We start from the raw sequence: 21,670 nt of genomic DNA, 5'->3' as shown, positions 1-21,670 counted from the left end.
TTCAAAGTCATGTCACCTCTGTACAGCAGATACAGTAGAAAACGTTCCTCGTCCTAGGGCTGGCGATGTCCTTGGATTCCGGCAGCTCCTTTTCCCATACCAGTGAACCACCATTCATCCCCCGATGGAAGTTCTAGAAAATCCATTCGACGTCTTGAAGATCCATACGATGCTGATGAAGGGCGTTGAGGTAGTCCTCGTGAATGATGAACGTGAATGAACATCGTTAAGCCTTGGGGCGAGTTAATGCAAAGACTGCTTCTGCACAGATGAGAGGAAAGTTTATTAATGTTTTAACAAGGTTCAAACACAAAATGTATCCTTGAGAGTTTATCACACGGTGAAATGTCACTAAATTTTGTCCCGTGTTAAATGAAAGAAGGCCACTAGACTCGAATGAGCATGCAAGTTTAATACTCATAAAAATAAAAGTCCACTCGAAACTTATCGTCGAATTTGAACGGAGTCACTTAAAGTTTTTGGCACTTGGTACAATGTAAAGTAATGCCGCACAACTTAGTCCTTTGAAGCACTGTTCAACATAATTTAATCGGATTCGAAAATAAAGATGTTCCACTCGTGAATTAGAACTCATTCACGTATTGATAACAACATGAAATCAAAAGACGAAATAAATCGAGTATTGACAGTCCTCGGTTCGACTGTTCGTAAACTGAATGTTCGTAGAATTGAAACGTGCTGTTTAGTAGAATTGAAATGCACAGTTCACACATGCACAGTTCACAGTTCATGACATAAAATATTTACACAGTTCATGAAATGGTAAAGTAAATTTGGATTCAAACACAGTCTCATAAACTCGAAGTATTTAGTACTCTGTAAGGAGCAAACTGTTCTAAGTACTGTCCATAACATGAAACTTCAAATTACGAGCACTCGAAAACATTCGCAAGTCTTAGACACTCGTGTAGAATAACAGTCACTTGATAATGTTCAGACGAAGCACAATTCATATCACGTCCCATCGGAGTAAAACGTTGTCACTCACAGTATAAAGAAATCCGTACAAGTCCATATTCGACGCGATTAGGTTAAAGTCCACGGACTCGAAGATTAATAGCTGCTTCACGCTCGATCACGGTGCTCGCGAACCGACTGTGTGAACTCCACTGCCTAGCGTGCACATACACACTCAGGCCACACACTGGCAACACACTCTGGCAACACACTGGTCTGCTGAGCGAAGCAGTACGTATTTATATCTGATCCGGGCCTTCTCCTCTCGTTCCATAACTTTATCGCCTCATGTCAGATTTACGCGAAACTCGGCAGAGACATAGATAAGGGATCGAGTTACATGGTGATGTTGTTAAATTTGTTTAATTATTATTGTGGGGAAAGTTATTACTCATAGAAACTCGAAGAACATTCCACATCAGTCTAGGCTCTGTATCTCGGCGAGGCATGCTGTGACGTCACCCACTCTCTACGTCACACGCACACAGCTGTTGCTCGCCGTCCAGTCAGTCTTTCGTAGGCGGCCCGGAGCGTAACACGCAAGTTTTTAAAATTTCTATGACGGGGACTTAGTTTGGTACCGCCGTTACCGGTACATCTCCCCCTCCTCCTGGGGAAAAGAAAATTCGATAGGATTTTCTTTTAATGATGTTCTCTTCTGAAATATTTCTTTAGGTTGGCTGCATTGTAAATGCCCTCGATGCTTCCATCCAGCTTATTAATTTTATATGCCCCGTTTTCGAGAACCTCTGCAATTCTATATGGTCCTACATAAAGTGGGCAAAACTTTGCATAAATGAGGAGTTCAGGGTGCGAAACAGCTGGTTTTCTTATCAAAACATAATCATTGACCCTAAGTGGTTGTCGAAACGTGCGGTTTCGGTATCGGTTCTCCCTAATCCTGGCAGCGTGTCTGAGTTTCTCCCTTGTTGCGTCCACGCGAGTCTGATGAGTGATTGCTGGATCTTGAGGTGATGGTATTACTTGGTCCCATGGCCTGTCAGGCATGACATCTCTATGTACAGTCATGGGGATGTCCTGCGTAGACTCATGAATGGTTGAATTAACACATTGCTGCATCACGGGTAAGACTTCGATCCATTTCCAGTGTTGAGTTCTGCAATACAAACGGCAAAACCTTGCAATCTCGCGCATGATTCTCTCAGCGGGATTAGCCTCTGGGTGTCGAATAGAATTCATAATGTGTCTTATACCGAGTTCTTCAAGTACTGTTTGGAACTCCATAGGTGTAAATTGGGGTCCATGATCGGTGAGTAGGAACTCCGGTTTTCCCATTTCTGGAATAATGCTTTTCTTGATCCTTCGGAGGATCTTTCCGGTATTAGCCTTCTGTATGGGCAGTAGCATCGTATACTTAGAGAAGACATCTACTGCCACCACAATGTGCCTGTTGCCGCGGTTCGTCTTGGGGAGTGGCCCATATAGGTCTAAAGCCAATATTTCACCATGTTTTTCGGGAAGAAGTGGCTTTGGAAACTCTTTCAATAATCTATTATTAGGCTTAGTCCGTTGGCAGACATCACAAGTTCGGAGAATGTTTCTAATATCACGTCTCATGTACTCCCAAGTGAACTTTTCCTTTATGATCATCATTACTTTATCCGTGCCGACATGTCCGGATATTGAATGACAGTGCCAGATAATGTTGGACCTTAAGCGCGGAGGAGCATAAATTCGGCGTTTGGTTTTGGCATGATCAAGATACTTATACAGCAATCCATCATGAAAGCAAAAAGATTGAGCCAACTGTGAGATGCGAAAATAGTCATCGTCATTTGCAGGAATCAAACCCTTAAAAAATCTAATCAATTCTCGGGACTTCCTATCTCTTCCCTGTGCTTGAGGTAAGTACTGTAATTTCCTAAGAAATTCCTCATCTTCGTTGCTCATGACTTCTATGTGATGACTAGTGACGACATCGACCGGATTGCGGCTTAAAGCGTCAGCTAGGACGTTCTTCCTTCCTGGTCTGTGGATAACAGTTATGTTGAACTGCTGAATAAAGAGTGCCCACCGGATTACTCTCTCGCTAGTTAGATCAGAAGACATGATAAATGTGAGGGCTTTGTGATCCGTGTAGATGGTCACGGGATACCCATATATAATCTTCCTCCAGTACAACAAGGAATACACAATAGCAAGAGCCTCAAGTTCCGTGATAGTATAGGATCTCTCATGTGGTCTCAACTTCCTGCTCATGAATGAAATGAAGATGCGGACATCGGGCTTCTCAGGATCGATTTGGTACAGCGCTGCGCCGATGCCTACGGAGCTGGCGTCGCACTCAAGGCAAAAGGGCCATTCAAAGTTAGGATATGCTAACTGTACGCTTCCCTGAAGCATCTTCTTTGTTTCGGAAAAAGCCTCCTCGCATTCCTTTGACCATTTCCACCTGTTATTTTTTTGAGCAGCAGCTGCAAGGGTGCCACTGTCTTGGTGTAATCTGGGCAATGCTGTGCAAAGAACTGACACAGTCCCAGGAATTGTCTCACATGTTTAATTTTTGTGGGTTTCGGGAAATCCAAAATGCTCTGAATCTTGGCCGGATTAGGCCTGATCCCGTCTCCACTAATGAGGTGACCCAAAACAGTACCTCTGTCTTAAAAAACTGGCCTTTACAGGCATTTATCTTAAAATTTTTGGTTTTGAGTTCATCGAGTACCTTATTGACGTCTTCAATGTGTTGCTCTAAGGACTCCGAAGCTATCAGGATATCATCAACATAAATCGTTGCGATTTTTTTAATCTCATCGGATAATTGATTCTCAAGAGCCCTGATGAGAACTGCCCCCGAATTCTTGATCCCGAAAGGGAGCCGGTTGAATGCATATGTAATGTTTTCGAAAATGAAGCCTGTAAATTTCCTGCTATCCTCTGCCAATAAGATGTGAAAATAAGATGACGTCATGTCCATAGTAGAGAAGAGCTTCATGCCTCTAAATTTCCGGATGACATCCCTGAGTGAAGGTGGGTGATCATGTTCCAATACAAGTCTGTCATTGAGCATGCGCGCGTCTAGACACAAACGCAGACTGCTGTTCGGTTTTTTAACAATGGCCAGGGGGTTTAGATACGGAGTGACACATTTAGAAATGATACCATTATTTTCCATCTCCTTTATCACAGTCCTGGCTTCCTCTCGGTACTTCTCAGGAACTGGATAGGGCCGTTTTTTATAAGGAGAGGTGTCCTTAACATTCAATTGGTATTCAAAATCTCTAATAACACCGGGTTTGTCATCAAAAACCTCAGGGAATTTCTCAAATATTTGTCGAGTTGCTTCTGCCACGCGGGAATCGAACTCTGGGCTTTCAGCCACACTGGTGAGAAATATGAAGTGATCACGACCTTCGTCGCACACATCCTCAATAATGGGCACTTCCTGGCCCTCGACGGGTCCCTCTTGACCGGGTTCACCCTCTTCGCAGTCTATTTCATCGGCAGGCAGAGCATCGCTCATCTTAACTCCGGTTTCTATGAATGGGGTACCCAGACCTTGGCACTTCAAATTATTACAGTCTACCAGCTGCAACTCTACAGAGTCGATGTTAAAAATCGTATGACGTTGGAGGATAATCAATGATTCCCCCATACTTGGCTAGGAAATCTGACCCTAGGATGACGTTGAATTTCATCGGCGAAATGACTAGGAATATATGCTTGAACTGGACACCTTCAATGTCAAATGTAACAAAAGCTTGAAATTTACATTTGATATGCCTGTCCGGTACTATCCCTTTAATTTTGATCTGTGCGACTGGTATCAATAACATGTCTTCTCCCCCCTTCAACATTTCAATTAACCTCTCAGAAATTAATGAAGCCTGAGCTCCAGAATCGATTAAGGGAGTTACGTAAAGGGTATCCAAAGTAATATTAATAACTGGAAGACTTCGTTGGACCCTCGGTGTTGTAGGAGTGGGATCTTCATACAAGAGATCTGAGTCATCCAAGTACCAGTAATTAATATTAGTGACACAAATTATTACCCCTCTACTCCGGTTTTCAGGCAATCTTATTGTTGTGTTGTCGAAGTTTTTTTTAATTGCGCCTGTCGATTCGGGGTTTGTCGCAGGCGTTGTGTTCTGTCTTCTGGCATGCTCTTGGTATTCTAAAGAGGTAGCGCCAGGTAATCCTTCATCCCGGTTTCGATTCTGGATATATTCGCGAGTTTCTCTCCATCTTCTTTCGATCTCGGCGAATCTCCATCTCGAGTAAGCGACTCGATAGGTTTCTTCCATGTTTGATTACGTCTGTAAGGTGTACTTTGCCCGTATGGACGTCTCCTAAATCGCCGGAAATAAGATAATGAATCTCTCCGTGGTTCTACTTCCTCACGGGGTTCGGGATTCGATCTCGGCGGGTTGTTAACTTCGACATGGTTGGTTGCAACCTCTTTCGTCTTAGTAACCCTGGGTGGATTTTGTGTATGGGCAGTGTCAAGTTTCCTTAATAAATCATCAAGTTGTTCTAGGTCTTGAACATTGGCTGCCACAAGAATTTCTTGTACATGCGCCGGAAATTGTAAAGTTACTACCTGTATTAACTCCTGTTCTGGCAAAGGAGGATCAAAGAATTGCATCTTCTTTAATTGAGAAATGAGAAAATCAGAATATCGTGAAGAATTAATAGCTGTGTTGTATCTACTGAAGTACAATTGTAGCTTAATCAAATGTTGTATTTCTGAATTCCAAAACCTCTTCAACAAGGCTTCCTTGAACTCATCATAGGTTTTAATGTTAAATTTAAATGCTGTGTACCAATTTAGTGCTTTCCCTTCCAATAATCTAGAAGATATCCTCAATTGATGATCGGATCGTACTTTATTCTCTTGAAAGTACTCTTCAATGTTGAGAAGGAATTCTTTCGCTGTGTACTCTTCCTTTCCGGAAAAGTTTGCAGGTTTATCGTCTGATAATTTTAAAACTGTGGAAATGCTAGAAGTATCTCCGCTAGACCCTTGACACTGGTGTGTAGACACCTCCTTCTCCACCTGAGAGATTCTATTATCAATCGTCTCTATTTTTCCTTGCAATTCGACCTTGATAGTCTTAACTTGTCCACGGATGGAGTTTTCCACGCTCTGGGCTTCCTTTTCGAGGTCCTGCTTCACTTCATTTACGTCGCGGCCTATGCGAATGATTTGAGTATGTGCGCTATCTAATTGGGTTTTTACATGCTAATCTGTTTCCTCCTGCTTTGTTTTAAGTAAATTAACCTCATTACTTATTTTCTGAAAGTTAGTCTTAAAAGATTCATGGAAGTTATCCTGAATAGAGGCTATTTTTGCTTGTGCCTGTGATAACTGACCATGAGATTCTTTAAATTCTGCCTTTAAGCTTTCAACTTCCTTAATCAATTGATGTGAGGTGGGAAAAGAAGCTTTTAAGTCTTCAACTATTTGTAGTTTAAGGTCCTGTTTTACTGTTTCTAAGTCACGGGTGAGGCGTTCGTTTATTTCCGTAAACTTAGAATTAATCTTCGCATTAGTTTCTGAGAATCGTTTTTCAATCTCCGAACCAGCTTTAGTAAGCTTATGTTCCAAATTAGCATTAACTTCGGTAAACTTGGTATTAATTATTTTAGTTACTTGTGTGATACGACTTTCTAAGTTGGCTGCAGTTGCAGCATTGGCCTCATCAATACGAGTGTTAATCTCAATAACACAGTACCTAATTGAGCCTGCGATTCGGCGATCCGTTCATTTAAGCTAATCTTAAGAGCTTCAATAGCAGCTAAAATATTTTCCATTTTGACGGTAATGTATTTAAACCAAGTAACAAGAAAATCATAAATCACTTGAAAAGAATTCAGGTATCACCATTATTGTCCAATGGTTAAAAGTTCATGTTCAAAGTCATTCAAACATTCTCAAAAAGAAAATCTCCAAGACATTTAACACACAAAAATTATCCCATACCATTGATAACACTTCTTATATTAGAGAAGTTAAATCTTGTTAGAAAGTTCACTGGAATGTTAATAGCTATTCCACACAAAGCACTGGAAATGTATCAGAATTGAATTGCTAAGCCACACGATTTTAGTGCGATTTTGTCTATCACCGCACTTCTTAATTTATTACTAGTACTTCAAAATTGAGCCTAGAATGGTTAAGTGTCAATTTAATTTCTACTGCACTCATAATTAAGTTCTGATATTGCTGAAGCGCTAATTTCTAATTCTACTGCACTCCAAATCGGCCCCGACACGACTGGGGCGCCAATTTCTCCCCCTCTCCTCTGTAACAGTAAATGTGGTACTTCGGTAGACATGAGACGCAGGGCGTGTACCATTCGTTGAAGTGCATACAGAGGGAGAGGGTTTGTTTAGAAATAAATCTTAAAATTTTTTCCTCTGAGTTTATTAATAAATTCAAAGTCATGTCTCCTCTGTACAGCAGATACAGTAGAAAACGTTCCTCGTCCTAGGGCTGGCGATGTCCTTGGATTCCGGCAGCTCCTTTTCCCATACCAGTGAACCACCATTCATCCCCCGATGGAAGTTCTAGAAAATCCATTCGACGTCTTGAAGATCCATACGATGCTGATGAAGGGCGTTGAGGTAGTCCTCGTGAATGATGAACGTGAATGAACATCGTTAAGCCTTGGGGCGAGTTAATGCAAAGACTGCTTCTGCACAGATGAGAGGAAAGTTTATTAATGTTTTAACAAGGTTCAAACACAAAATGTATCCTTGAAAGTTTATCACACGGTGAAATGTCACTAAATTTTGTCCCGTGTTAAATGAAAGAAGGCCACTAGACTCGAATGAGCATGTAAGTTTAATACTCATAAAAATAAAAGTCCACTCGAAACTTATCGTCGAATTTTAACAGAGTCACTTAAAGTTTGTGGCACTTGGTACAATGTAAAGTAATGCCGCACAACTTAGTTCTTTGAAGCACTGTTCAACATAATTTAATCGGATTCGAAAATAAAGATGTTCCACTCGTGAATTAGAACTCATTCACGTATTGATAACAACATGAAATCAAAAGACGAAATAAATCGAGTATTGACAGTCCTCGGTTCGACTGTTCGTAAACTGAATGTTCGTAGAATTGAAACGTGCTGTTTAGTAGAATTGAAATGCACAGTTCACACATGCACAGTTCACAATTCATGACCTAAAATATTTACACAGTTCATGAAATTGTAAAGTAAATTTGGATTCAAACACAGTCTCATAAACTCGAAGTATTTAGTACTCTGTAAGGAGCAAACTGTTCTAAGTCCTGTCCATAACATGAAACTTCAAATTACGAGCACTCGAAAACATTCGCAAGTCTACACTCGTGTAGAATAACAGTCACTTGATAATGTTCAGACGAAGCACAATTCATATCACGTCCCGTCGGAGTAAAAAGTTGTCACTCACAGTATAAAGAAATCCGTACAAGTCCATATTCGACGCGATTAGGTTAAAGTCCACGGACTCGAAGATTAATAGCTGCTTCACGCTCGATCACGGTGCTCGCGAACCGACTGTGTGAACTCCACTGCCTAGCGTGCACATACACACTCAGGCCACACACTGGCAACACACTCTGGCAACACACTGGTCTGCTGAGCGAAGCAGTACGTATTTATATCTGATCCGGGCCTTCTCCTCTCGTTCCATAACTTTATCGCCTCATGTCAGATTTACGCGAAACTCGGCAGAGACATAGATAAGGGATCGAGTTACATGGTGATGTTGTTAAATTTGTTTAATTATTATTGTGGGGAAAGTTATTACTCATAGAAACTCGAAGAACATTCCATATCAGTCTAGGCCCTGTATCTCGGCGAGGCATGCTGTGACGTCACCCACTCTCTACGTCACACGCACACAGCTGTTGCTCGCCGTCCAGTCAGTCTTTCGCAGGCGGCCCGGAGCGTAACACGTAAGTTTTAAAAATTTCTATGACGGGGACTTAGTTTGGTACCGCCGTCACCGGTACAATATGTCAATATATGAAGAGCTGAAGCAATTCACATTATTAGCAGGAGGCGCTGCTCTTTCGTTCCTTATATTCTGTCTGTTCCTGTTCTAAACCTACCCCCTACATGAGTTTAGAGATGTATTCATGTCAATGAATAGACTGTCACCGCAGCAGGACGCGTACAATAGAACCATTCCATAATATAAAAGCCTTCATTTCTCATTACTACACTGCTGCTGAGAATGCCTCTCAAGTCACAGTACGCCGGCGCGATATGGGCCTGAACTCAATCACATTTAGCGACATATCTGGAAGAACATTGAAGAAGTACTTAGTCCTAGAGATCAAGGTAACGAATTTCAATTTATGAAACCCATTCATTGGCTACATCTACTAGGGTTTGGGACAAGGACATGCGTTTAGGCGTCCGCTGATTCTCGTGAGCACTGACTACGGATGTAGATATTAGAAGATATTATACTGATTTCTGGAAGAACTTCTTAGCAAAAGACGTGATCGACTGATAATTCTCAAGTCCCCGCGTACAAGCATGTCCGACAGGAAGGAGCATATAATTTCGGAGATTCCTTGGTTATTTGGTACAGCGAGGTTTTATCTACACTTGTTAAGAATACATTATAATCTCCTATCTCTTCCTCGTTATCGCCTCTTACCCGAATATCATTAACTCCTAATACATCCAAACGCATCCTCACTGCCGCCTCAGCCAGTTCTACGTCCGTCCTTCCTTCCTTCCTTCCTTCCTTCCTTCCTTCCTTCCTTCCTTCCTTCCTTTCCTTCTTTCTTTCTTTCTTTCTTGCATAAGCCCCATTAATATTGATAGCTCACCATCGAATTCCATTTAGTTTACCAAATTGTTTTCAAGGAGTCTATCTCCTGTCAAATGGAAGTGGGAATTGTAACACACTGGATTCAAAACAGTAACGGGACATGGATAAGACATCTGGGGATTCACTGCTTTGAAAAATAACGTGTTCAAATATACTGTTACTTGCTGTTTGCATAGATGAAAAATAGTGGCACTGCTTATTAGGAACAAGTTTTTCGTTTTAAGTCACTCGATTGCAACTCGAAGAATTTACCAAAACAATTACCTTAAGACGATCCACTCTTGTCTGATGTTCAAGATATTGCTGGCATAGCAATAAAAGATTGAAGAACGTGTTAGGCAGACTAGTGTTTTTTCTTTTCTTTTTTTGTCTTGACGTATTTTGCTGTTTACTTTTCATAAAAAACATTTTTCTAATTAAAAGTTTGCATTAATTAAATAAACTTATGCTACTTACAAGTATTGATGCTATGCAAATCGTAGTTACCAAAATATTCTGGTTCATTGTGGTCAATTACATCAAAACCAATAAACCGTGAAATTAAAATCCCATCGAAACCTACCACATTGGACTCGTGTCTATCACTGGTTCACTCGCCAGTGATACCTGGGCTGTGTTCTCCTTGCTTCTGATAGCTCCGTACCTTGAGCATCCTCCCTACATCCCATAGCTCCGCCCTCTCAGCCCAGAAACTGAACCTCTTCACTGATTCCCTAGAGTAAGCAAGAATTGATGTCAAAATTATCGTTACGAGCGCAAATATACAGCGCTAATTAAAGGAACCAGCCTTTGATGAATCATTTTACTAAGAGATCTATTTCTAGGGTGTTCACTGAATCATTGAACATATAGAACGCACCAGGGCTGATTCAGGTTATCTTCGACATGCCTTGGAGGTAACATATTTGAAGCCGACGAGAATTATTGCGGGTACCGCATGGTGAGAGTAACAAATAAAGTGTGGGTGTTAATGTAGGATAAAAGACATATTGCTCTCTATTTCATATCCGTTATCTGTTGAAGAACCGCTGTAGGACCAAAATCTCACTTTGAGAAGTTTCTACAATGTTTTGGTTAAATTAAAGTATCTAGTACGTCCCCTTTAATTCATTACTAGTACCGAAAGGGAGAGTAAGGGTTTGATATGAAACGTAAGTCATAAAAGACAGGCATCTAATATGCAGTAGCATACCTCCAGCCTGTTGCTATTTTGATCAACATGTTGAAGGACGTGATGAAATATGTGATTAATAAAGTCACATGCACAAATTAATTTCAACTGAAGATATGTCAAGTGCCATAATATTGGCATAATTTCTAATGCTAACCAAAGTAGCCTGGTCGGAGTCAAACGATCGTTGTTTGGCTGTAAAATTATTAATTCCAGCTGTGCGTGTTCAATTAGAGTAGAAAATGTCAATGTATTTCCTATGTTTTAGTGAGTGGCATTAGCAAACAGCCAACTATGAAATTATTCTCGTTCAATATTTCCTCAACTTTGCTAGGAAGCATTTTATTCACACGGAAACCTACTGAACTGGGTGTTTAGTTGATGCTGGTGAATTGTATTTACATATAATACCTTTGATCGTTACCAATCACCCTCATGTATTCATTAGATTATTAACCGTTTGATAACTTGTACTATTGTGGGGTCTGATATAGTTTATGAAACTGTGATTATATTTGTCTACGATTGCAATAGGTGCAGTGGAATTTAGTAGCTAAACTACTTTCCTAATAGTTTACTTAAGTACAGATCTGAACACTGAAATCTAGCAAATTTCAATATTACTTCCTCGCCCATAAAGAAATCGTATTATTAAATTCACTTAAACAATATTTTCTGATAAATAGAAAGCCTTTTTTATTCCTCTAACACGCCTTACTTAAATGTACAATTTAAATATTCAAAATGGCGTATGATCCAATGTCCAAATTGGGATTTTTCCGTAGTAACTGGACTATATTTCGGCATAATAAAATTCTGCTTGCTCCGCTTTGGATATTAGAGTTAAATACGGGGCAATCAATGCAAGTAGTTATCTGGAAGAATAAAATTACCTGATCAACAGAGTTTTATTTTTGAATGATTTTTCAGGATAATTTAAATGTAATATTAAAAGGAACGAAGTATGAAGGAGATATACTGTAATTCTGGTTATTTCCCTTGATCATAGGTTTATTTATATGCACAAGATCCACGAACATATTTTAAGTAGTTATGCATTAATAAGGAGAAAGGTTTACGAAATTCAGTTTCCGAGAAACGAGGTCGCCATCTTCCACTGACGGGTTCCGTAGCAATGTGTAATATGTTGGAATTTAAACCATAACTTTAAAATCCTGGTGTAAGTTACTGTAGTCACGTCCTAGTTCTTGAACCATGGGCAAGGTCTGAGTGGCCAAGTAAGTGGTCCTAAGTGTCGGGATATCAGTTGCTATCGAATTAAACTGGGCATCTCGGACATATTGAAAGTCGTGGCCCTCCTTGTGCTCAAGTTGCTAGGACTATATAATCTACAGATGGTCCCTAACCCGTTGGAGGATCGATTATCAGTTAGGCTATGTGTAAGTACGGTAACATCCTGCTTCACTGAAAGTACCGAACTCACTAACATGTTAAGCTAGCCTCGGACCTGTGGGGGTAACGGAGCCCCATTTTCATTTGACAGGAGAGGGACTCCTTGGCAAAAATTTTGTGAACGAAATGGAATTCCATGGGGAACTATCAATATTAATGGGGCTTATGCAAGAAAGAAAGAAAGAAAGAAAGAAAGCCAGATCTACTTTCTTTCTTTCTGAGTCAGCAAAGAGAATGCGTTGGGATACCTTAGGAGTTAATGATATTCGGAAAAGGGAAGATACCGAGGAAGAGATAGGAGAATGTAAGGTATTCTTAATAAGTGTTAAAAGGGAAGGACAGAGTGTGGGTTAGAATTGTTCATCGGGAATACTAATTTACGCATCATAGTTACTTTCAGGCACGTACATGTGCGAATGATGTGGGTATATTTAGCTGTTGGAGGAATAAGGACGAGAATTGTCTCCGCGTATTTACCATGTTCTGGTTCAGATGACGATGAAGTTGACAAATTTGATGAAGCATTAAGTGACATCGTAATCAGCGTCAACAAAAAGAATTTCAGTGCTAGAACTGAAAGATACGAAAATGTGATGGGTAAATGTGGGGAAGGCATGGAGTCTAATAGGAATCGGAAGCGTTTACTGGACTTCTGTGCTAGTATGAGATTAGTAGTTACGGAAACGTTCTTTAAGCGTAAGACTACTCACCACTACACATGTGCAGGTAGAGGCACCACATCCATAACAGACTATAGCATAACTTGATTTTGAATACCGGAAATCTGGTAGGAATATGCGGATATACCGGGGATGTATGATGACACAAACTACTATATGATCTGTAGTGATCTAATTGCCTCTAGGCCTAGAGTAGAGAAAGTGAAATCTTTCTGCAGACGAAAAGGCTAGAAAATCTCCAGGATGAGGAAATTAGAACGAAAAGTACGTGGATATGATCAGTGAAAAGTTCCAAACAATAACAGCAAGCAGGCATAGGATATAGAAAGAGAATTAGTGGCATACCTGTAGTAAGCTGCATTAGAAACGGCAAGGGGATGCCTAGGAATAACTGTCTGTAAAAATGGGGAAAACGCTGACATTTTGGTGGAATGATGAAGGCAGCTTGTAAATGTAAAAGGAATGCTCAAAAAAGGACTAACGCAAACAGAGAATTGTACGTAGATGAAAGAAACAGAGCGAACTAAGAACTGTTGAATCCAAGAAGAAGTTTTGGGAATATTTCTGTAATAACCTAGAAAGGCTAGGTCCAGCCGCAGGGAAACATTTCTGGACAGTTATAAAGAATATTAGAAAGGGAGGTAAAAAGGAATGAATAGTGTTTTGAGTAAAGCAGATGAACCCATAATAGATCCCATGGAATCAAAGTATAGGTGGAAGGAATATTCTAAAAACTTTATGAACGTAAAAGAAATCCTTTCCGGTGATGTCGCAAACAACCGAACTCATGGGGAGGAGGAGATACTGTTGCTGAAATTACGCTCGAGGAAGTGGAAAGGATGGTAAATAAACCTCATTGTCATAAATCAGCAAGAATAGATGAAATTAGACCTGCAATGATGAAATATAATGGGAAAGTAGGGATGAAATGGCTTCAAAGAGTAGTAAGATTAACATGGGTCGATAGTAGGGTACCTTCTGATTGGATGAAAGCAGTAATTGCACCTGTCCATAAGTAAGGGAACAGCAAAGATTGCAACAGCTATTGATTGGCAAGTGCACAAGGCAAGGTGTTTACTAGAATTTTGGAAGGGAGAGTGCGATCAGTGGTTAAGAGCAAGTTGTATGAAAACAAGTATGATTTCAGACCATAGAGGGGCTGTCAGGATCAGATTTTCAGTAAGCGCCAACTAACTGAAAAATACTACGAGAGAAAGCGAGAGTTATGTTTATGCTTAGTACCGGTAGATCTAGAGAGGCGTATGACCGAATACTGAGGGAAGAGATGTTAGCCGTACTGAGAGCCTATGAGATTAAGGGTAGATTATTATAAGCAATCAAAAGCATATATTGTCGTTGCGTCTCGAAACACCGTATGTGACAATGTTGATGGGAGAAATACTGACCTAAAGCACATTTATCATAGAAATATAGTTGATATATTTCATGCAATGGTTCATGTTTGTGGGTTACTGTAGTCACATCCTAGTTCGTGAACCATGGGCAACGGCTGAGTGGCCTAGTAAGTGGTCCTGAGAGTCGGGATACCAGTTGCTATGGAATGGGAGTGGGCATCTCGGACATATTCTGAGTCGTGGCCCTCCTTGTGCTCAGGCGGCTAGGACTATACAATTCACCGGTGGTCCATAACCCGTTAGAGAAGAGATCCTCACTTGGACTATGTGCAAGTAGGGTAGCATCCTGTTTCATGAATTTACCGAGCTCAGAACATTTTAAGCAAGCCTCGGACCTATGGGAGCAATGGAGTCCCACTCCCATTTGACAGGCGAGGGACTCCTTGGAAACAACTTGGCGAACAAAAAAGAATTCGATGGGGAGCTATCTACATTAATGGGGCTTATGGAAGAAAGGAGGTAGAACTGGCTGAGTCAGCAAAGAGGATGCATCTGGATGTGCTAGGAGTAAGTGATATTGGGGTAAGGGGAGATAATGAGGAAGAGATAGGAGATTATAAAGTGTACTTGACGGGTGTTAAAAAGGGAAGGGCAGAGTCTGGGATAGGGCTCTTTATCAGGAATACCATTGCACGCAACATGGTTTCGGTTAGGCACGTAAATGAGCGAATGATGTGGTAGCTTTGTCAGTTGGAGGAATTAGGGCAAGAATTGTGTCCGTGTATTCACCATGTAAGGGTGCAGATGAGGATGAAGTTGACATATTTTGTGAAGCATTAAGTGACATTGTGGTCAGGGTTAACAGCAAGGATAGAACAGAGTTAATGGGTGATTTCAATGCGAGAGTTGGGAACAGAACTGAAGGATACGAAAGGGTGATTGGTAAATGTGGGAAAGATATGGAAGCTAATGGGAATGGGAAGCGTTTGCTGGACTTGTGTGCTAGTATGGGTTTAGCAGTTACGAATACATTCTTCAAGGATAACCGCTACACATGGGAGGCTATGGGTACCATATCCATAATAGACTATATCTTAATCGACTTCGAATTCAGGAAATCTGCTAGGAATGTACGAGTTTTTCGCGGATTTTTCGATAATACAGACCACTATCTGATCTGTAGTGAACTAAGTATCTCTAGGCCTAGGGTGGAGAAAGTGAAATCTGTCTGCAAACGAATAAGGGTAGAAAACCTGCAGGACGAGAAAATTAAACAGATGTCACCAGCTGGGGCGCCGAAGCCGGACATCTGCACAAGTGGTTGCGCAAGGAAATCGCCCGATTATAATTAAATTCCTGCGCTATCACGATCGAGATCGTGTGTGGCGAGCCAAGCGTGCACTGAAAGGGAGTGGACTTCTTCTCACAGAGTCCCTCACAAGTGTGAGGAAAAGTACATTAAATCGTGCCAGGGACCTTTGGGGACCAAGAAACTGTTGGACTCAGGACGGGAGAATATGTGTTTTGAAAGATAATACAAAGTTTCAAATATGCACGATTGCGCAACTAAATGCCTTAGCTGTGTAGGATGAACGAGTGGACTGTTCAATTTTATTATGTGTGTTTTCAGTAGTTAACGTTTGTGTGTGAGTGAGTGTGTGTATGTAATAGTCAGTGGATGTATTCAGTGCTGTTCTCAGGTAAGCTCATCTTATTTCATGTACCTACTATTAGTTTTCCTGTTATGTTGGTAGACGAATCTATCCCTTGTGTCAACGACCCGCATTCCTCGCCTCCCCTCTTAACTCAACCCTCACCCCTCCCCTACCCTGAAGCAACGGGATCCATTCTGAGGCGACAGCTGATGAATCACCCGAGACCTCTCTCGTGTTGTCACCTAAATTCACTTTCCATTGCAGCTCACCTAGAAGAACTACAGGCAAATTTCGAAAATAATAAGGTGCATTGTATTGGCATATCAGAAAACTGGTTACGTGGAGATTTGCCGTCATGTGCTGTAAATCTTGACGGATACTCGCTCTTACGACATGACCGTACTGACAGACGAGGTGGTGGAGTAGTTTTTTTACTACAGGAACGATTTAAAATGCAAGATTATCTGCACCTCAGACCCTAGCCTTCCCCTGCGACCTGAGTATATGTTTGTTGAACTCGACTGTAATAAGAAAATATTAATAGGAATTGTATATAAGCCACCTAATATTACACAAATGGAGGAATTCGAAGCAGCTTTAACTGATCTTATCTCGGTCTACGAAGATGTCGTAGTCATGGGGGATTTTAATACTGACTTGTTAAAACAAACCAGTGAATCGGATAAGTTGTGTCACATATTCCATGCCCTGAACATGGAAATCCTACCACTTAACGCTACGAACCACGCCTACTACCCTGACCACTCGACTCATACTTTAATTGACCTAATAATTTCAAATCAACCCCAGAAAATCATTAAGCACGGACAGATCCCAGCTCCTGGGATTTCAACTCACGACTTATTGTACTTATGTTACTCTATCCGAGGACCGAAGTATAAAGCACGCGACGTTATTTTAAGAGACATAAACCATATTGAATTAGATGACCTTCGTAACGACGCATATAACTTACCGTGGGATGACATACGTAATTTTCATGACAATGACTCAAAGGTCAACAGATTCAACTCATTAGTGCTGAACTTGTATGACAAACATGCTCCGGAGAGGCAGGTAAGATTTACCCGCCCCCCTTCTCCCTGGCTGACGACCGAGATAAGATCTGTTATGGCCAGTCGTGACCGTTGGTACAGGCAATTCAGACGAACACGTGACAAAGATGACTTTGAGCAATACAGGATACTTAGAAACAAAGTTAAACAGCTAATAGGGATGTGCTGAAACACTACCGATAGTGTCTCACGAGTAGTACCCGGTATGCGCTTATCGTTCGTCATTTGTTTGTATGTGTTTTTAATGGAAGTTGCCTAGTTAAATGATGAAGTTGAAGATTTAATATATCGTTACGACAACAAAGACAACAAGAAAATGGTGATGCCTGATTGTTGCTGTGTCCCAATGTCTCAAAATCAAGGTCGACCGTATTCATACCATCAATTCCCTAAGCAGGACCCTTTCCGTAAATAGTGGTTGCATGCGATTCGTAGGCAGGACCTACGAAATAACAATGTGACTCCTAATATCAAGGTCTGCTCGAAACATTTTACAGTTGAAGATTGTCATTACTGAAACTGGTACGTAAGCTAATTAGTACTAATTAAGAAATAATTTTATAATAAGGCAGTGACATTTTGAGGAGTTAATATGACCTATTTCAATAATTTTAGCCTTATGGACACCTCTAACCCGCAAAGAAAAATACCGTATTAGGATTTTTTTTCAAAATGCTATTTGTACTTAAAGAATGAAATTTTAACAAAAACGCTAAAAGAAGGAGTTACTGCATTTAGTCCTTATCTTTCAAACAACTCTTGCTTTTTTCGGATATTTTTCCGCCCCTTTTCTTCAATTCTGCTTCCAAATCCGCAATCGCCATTGCACCTATACCATTTCCCGTCTTGTTAAGAACATTAGAAGAATATGGTAACTCCATTTTCATGCATTTAAAGCTAAAGTTTCGTTCCGATGATCACAAATGTAGGAATACTCCATAAAGTCTCATGTAAAACAATCGAGCAGCGGAAAGCGCATACCGGGTATTACCATTACGCTGCCTAGCGGACAAGTTTTGCGTGATACATCCCTATTAGAAACAGTAAATGCCACTACTTTCAACAGTTAGCGGGAAATAATAATTTAAACCAAACCTGGAAGAAGTTACGATCTTTGGGCATAGGCAAAGCCGTAGAAGAGCACATTCCCACCATATCTCTAGATACCTTAAATTATTACTTTTCTCAGCCTAAAGTCGGACCAGTTCCATTACCGGCTAATCCCACAAACTTAGCATGCCGTTCCGAGCGCGACCAGTTCTCTTTCCATACCGTTTGCGCAAATGAAGTTAAACGTGTGCTGTACTCTATCACTTCTGATACGACAGGTAATGACGGTATCTCGATAAAATTAATTAAAAACATAATCGGGGCTGTACTACCAATACTGACTCACATATTCAACTACTGCCTGACCAATGGAGTATTCCCTAACGTTTGGAAAGACGCACTAATAAGGCCTATCCCGAAAAACAATAAATTGGATTCTCCATCAGATTACCGCCCTTTGTCCATCCTGCCACCCCTCCAAAAGCACTCGAACGTCTGATTCATGCACAAATCACTGTATACCTGATCCAAAATTCCCACCTTGACCCTTTTCAATCCGGCTTTAAAAAAGGACATAGTACCGCGACAGCATTACTGCGAGTTACGGACGACATGAGACAAGCGATAGACCAACGATACGTGACTGTAGCAACACTACTAGTCCTAAGCAGCGCCTTTGACACAGTTAGCCCTGGGTTACTACTGCTGAAACTCCGTAGTCTCAACTTTAATATGACATCTCTTAAATTTTTTAGCTCCTACCTTACTGACAGTCGGCAACGAGTATCAGTGGGAACAATTTACTCAGGATGGCACAAGAAGTCAATAGGCTGTCCCGCAGGGGTCGGTTTTGGGCCCACTTCTATTTGTTGTCAGTGTGAACGACATAGGGGACGCATTGAAATATAGCAAGTACCATATCTATGCAGATGATCTTCAGATTTATTATCACTCATATCCACAAGACATAGATGTAGCCATTGACAAAATAAATTTTGACTTACGACGACTGAATGACTATACGAAAATAAACCTCAACTTGTTAAAAAGTAGACATGTACCCCCAATTATTTTAAATAATATTGTCGTGCCCTATTGTACGTCAGTAAGAAACTTAGGCGTTATAATGACTGAGACACAAAATTGGACTGAACAAGTGACAAATACATGCCGTAAAGTGCATAAATCCCTTTTTCCTCTCAAACGCTACTCTACTATATTTCCAAAAAATCTTAAAATATAACTGGTAAAATCCCTAATCTTATCAATTCTAGACTACCGCGACACTGTACTTACGGATATATCTCAAGACAGTAACAAGATGCTTGAACGGAGTTTAAACACCTGTATTCGCTTCATATTTAAGCTGCGATATGGTTCTCACATTTCACCTTATTACAGGGAGTTGTCATTGCTTCGTGTTCATGGGCGTCGCAATCTCCATATGCTGTCCCTTCTGCATGGAGTTCTAAACACAGGTGTACCGAATCATCTCTCTTCAAAATGTATTTACCTCTCCTCCTATCATAACCACGATACACGATCTGGCTCCTGTTCAACAATATCTCTCAGTCACTCCAGGACCTACAACCGCTCCTTTGTAGTCACTGCCGTGAGGCTGTGGAATACCCTACCTGCTACCATTAGGGAATTGCGTTCTCGTAGGAGATTTAAGATGGATTGCCGAAATCACTTTCTGAATACTTCTAGCTGATTTTTCGATGTGTGTAGTGTGAATGAGTGCGTGATTGAGCATATTTTCATCAAAATTAGAAATATATTTGCTAGTTATAGGTTTTTTAAACTGTATTTCCATCTCTTATTATCACTAGTGTTAGTTTTATATTTATTATCATGTACACGTAGATTGTCGTGTTGTACATCCTATAATATTTTTTTATTACAATCTCCAAATTTTCTATTAGTACTATATTATTTTAAAAAGATTTGTTGTGTTTAAATATTATATGTATGCTAATTATTTTAAATATTGTGGTTAAGTGTAAGAGAGGGCCTTGAGCCCTAACTTCGCCACAAATAAAGACGAATTACATGGATATGATTAGTGAGAGGTTTCAAACAGTAGACAGTAAGCAGGTTCAGGGTATAGAAAGTGCATGGCATACAGGGATGCTGTAGTAGAAACAGCAAGGGAATGCCTAGGAACAACTGTGTGTAAAGATGGGAAAAGGCGAACTTCTTGGTGGAATGATGAAGTGAGAGCAGCCTGTAAACGTAAAAAAAAGGCTTATCAGAAATGGCTCCAAACAAGGGCCGAGGCAGACAGGGATTTGTACGTAGATGAAAGAAACAGAGCGAAACAAATAGTTGTTGAATCCAAAAAGAAGTCATGGGAAGATTTGGGTAATAACCTGGAAAGGCTAGGTCAAGCAGCAGGGAAACCTTTCTGGACAGTAATAAAGAATCTTAGGAAGGGAGGGAAAATGAAATGAACAGTGTTTTGAGTAATTCAGGTGAACTCATAATAGATCCCAGGGAGAAACTGGAGAGGAGGAGGGAATATTTTGAACATCTTCTCAATGTAAAAGGAAATCATCCTGGTGGTATTGCAAACAGCTAAGCTCATGGGGAGGAGGAAAATGATGTTGGTGAAATTATGCTTGAGGAAGTGGAAAGGATGATAAAAAAAACTCCATTGTCATAAGGTAGCAGGAATAGATGAAATTAGACCTGAAATGGTGAAGTTTAGTGGGAAGGCAGGGATGAAATGGCTTCGTAGAGTAGTAAAATTAGCGTGGAGTGTTTGTAAGGTAACTTCAGATTGGACAAAAGCAGTAATTGCACCTATCTACAAGCAAGGGAACAGGAAGGATGGCAACAACTATCGAGGTATCTCATTGATTAGTATACCAGGCAAAGTATTCACTGGCAACTTGGAAGGGAGGGTGCGATCAGTCGTTGAGAGGAAGTTGGATGAAAACCAGTGTGGTTTCAGGCCACAGAGAGGCTGTCAGGATCAGATTTACAGTATGCGCCAGGTAAGTGAAAAATCAATCAAAGGCATTTATGTTGACAATTGGGCTTCAGTGAGAATTGATGGTAGAATGAGTTCGTGGTTCAGGGTACTTACAGGGGTTAGACAAGGCTGTAATCTTTCACCTTTGCTGTTCGTAGTTTACATGGATCATCTGCTGAAAGGTATAAAATGGCAGGGAGGAATTCACTTAGGTGGAAATGGAGTAAGCAATTTTGACTATGCTGACGACTTGGTCTTAATGGCAGACTGTGCCGAAAGCCTGCAGTCTAATATCTTGGAACTTGAAAATAGGTGCAATGAGTAAGGTACGAAAATTAGCCTCTCGAACATTAAATTGATGTCAGCAGGTAAGAAATTCAACAGAATTGAATGTTAGATTGGTGATACAAAGCTAGAACAGGTTGATAATTTCAAGTATTTAGGCTGTATGTACTCCCAGGATGGTAATATAGTAAGTGAGATGGAATCAGGGTGTAGTAAAGCTAATGCAGTGAG

The 21,670-nt window shown here is 40.6% G+C and overlaps 1 protein-coding gene across 1 annotated transcript in view; it reads right to left on the bottom strand.

Moving 5' to 3' along the window:
- The window catches only part of LOC136863204 (ras-related protein Rap-1b), a 578,103-nt gene that overhangs the window by 498,252 nt on the left and 58,181 nt on the right, over positions 1-21,670 (bottom strand). The gene's annotated exons all lie outside the window — the stretch shown is intronic.

The sequence above is a fragment of the Anabrus simplex genome, chromosome 2 (assembly GCF_040414725.1).
Source record: "Anabrus simplex isolate iqAnaSimp1 chromosome 2, ASM4041472v1, whole genome shotgun sequence".
Lineage (NCBI taxonomy): Eukaryota > Metazoa > Arthropoda > Insecta > Orthoptera > Tettigoniidae > Anabrus > Anabrus simplex.
This window is presented reverse-complemented; position numbering and strand designations above follow the sequence as displayed.